Below are 1,498 nucleotides of genomic sequence, written 5' to 3'. Positions count from 1 at the left end.
AATAAATTAACATACTGGGGAGGTGTGGAACCAAGTCAGAGAAATAAGGCACCGGCTTCCAAGGTCCTTCTTATGGTTCAGCCACACATTGTGCCGAATTCCTCCTGCAACTTGTATGTTTTAGTGGGAATGGTAGGAATAGACCACTCGATGCCTGAGTTTTCAGCTACCAAAGGAAGGTTGCGGATAAACCTCTTTCAGGGGAGTTGATTGTTTCAGCAGAGGCTGAATGCTTTGATGTACATGAAGTCCCTTCCTGCTTGCTGTGTGGGTTATTGATCTGTTATCTCATTTTAATGAACCATCAAATGAAAGGAAACAGTAGAGAAATTAGTTTATTTTGATTTTCGTGAGTAAATTAAATATTTAAGAGAGAACGGTGCATGAAATGCATATTATATATTATATAGCTTAGGGTTATTGTGAGATATATAGTTCACTTCACTCCTGTATATTTCATAAGAAAACTGAGTTTGCTTCAGATACACTATTTTATTGTTTTTGTGTGTGGATGTCAGAACTAAAGCAGAAGAGAGAGAGAGAGAGAGAGAGAGAGAGAGAGAGAGAGAGAGCATGCAATGTGCATGTTTACCTAGTTTCTTCCAATGGCAGCATCTTGCCTATTGTAGAACCTATAGTGGTACAGAAATTGACAAAGATACAACCCACTGATTCTGATTTCATAACTTTTACAAAAATTTGTGTGTATGTACAAGTAGAGGTGTGTGTCTCTTGGTTCTATGCAGGTTTTATCACATATGTAGATTTTTGGTGGGGGAGTAGATGTTCTCTCCTATTCAGTTTGACTGCCACAGAGACAGGAAGTGCTGGGCTTTTTCTCTTCAAGGGCAAACCAAAAGAACAAGTGCAAATTGTTCAAGGTCTATCAGTGTTTGCAGATATGTATCTGTATCCATCCGTCTCCCTCCCTCCTTCCCTCCCTCCCTCCCTCCTTCCCCTCCCTCCCTCCCTTCCTTCCTTCCTCCTTGCCACACCAGGCATTTCTTAGGACTTACTCCTGACTTTGTGCTCAGAGATCACTACTGGAGATACTTGGGCACCATACATGGTACTGGGGATCAAATCTGGGTCAACAAGGCAAACATCTTAACCATTGTATGATTTCACTGACTCATGTGTAGATTCTTATAATTCCTACCATACCTAAGAGAATAGTGCTATCTCTATAGAGGATTTTTAACTTTGTATAAATGGAATCAAACAGTATATTAATTTTGGAATTTCTTTTTCTACTGTTTCCTTGAGCTTCAACACTCACCCACATTAATAGTCAATTTCCTTTTATTGCTCAATGTACACCTTAGTGTAAATATCACATAGTTTTTTGAACTCTTTGTATATGAATATATATTATTTGAATACTCATTTTTTTCCATCTTAAATAAAATTTCTTGAACATTCACACATTTTAGTATGTGAACACATACTCATTTTCCAAAGTAAATGCTCAAGTAATGATTGGGTTTTATGGTAACTG

At 37.9% G+C, this 1,498-nt stretch overlaps 1 pseudogene; it reads right to left on the bottom strand.

The window, feature by feature from the left end:
* Positions 1-781: 781 nt before the first annotated feature.
* On the bottom strand, positions 782-899 carry LOC130028448 (uncharacterized; annotated as a pseudogene).
* Between the last annotated feature and the right edge of the window lie 599 nt (positions 900-1,498).

This window comes from Sorex fumeus, unplaced genomic scaffold (assembly GCF_029834395.1).
Source record: "Sorex fumeus unplaced genomic scaffold, SorFum_2.1 ptg000039l, whole genome shotgun sequence".
Taxonomy (NCBI): Eukaryota; Metazoa; Chordata; class Mammalia; order Eulipotyphla; family Soricidae; genus Sorex; species Sorex fumeus.
This window is presented reverse-complemented; position numbering and strand designations above follow the sequence as displayed.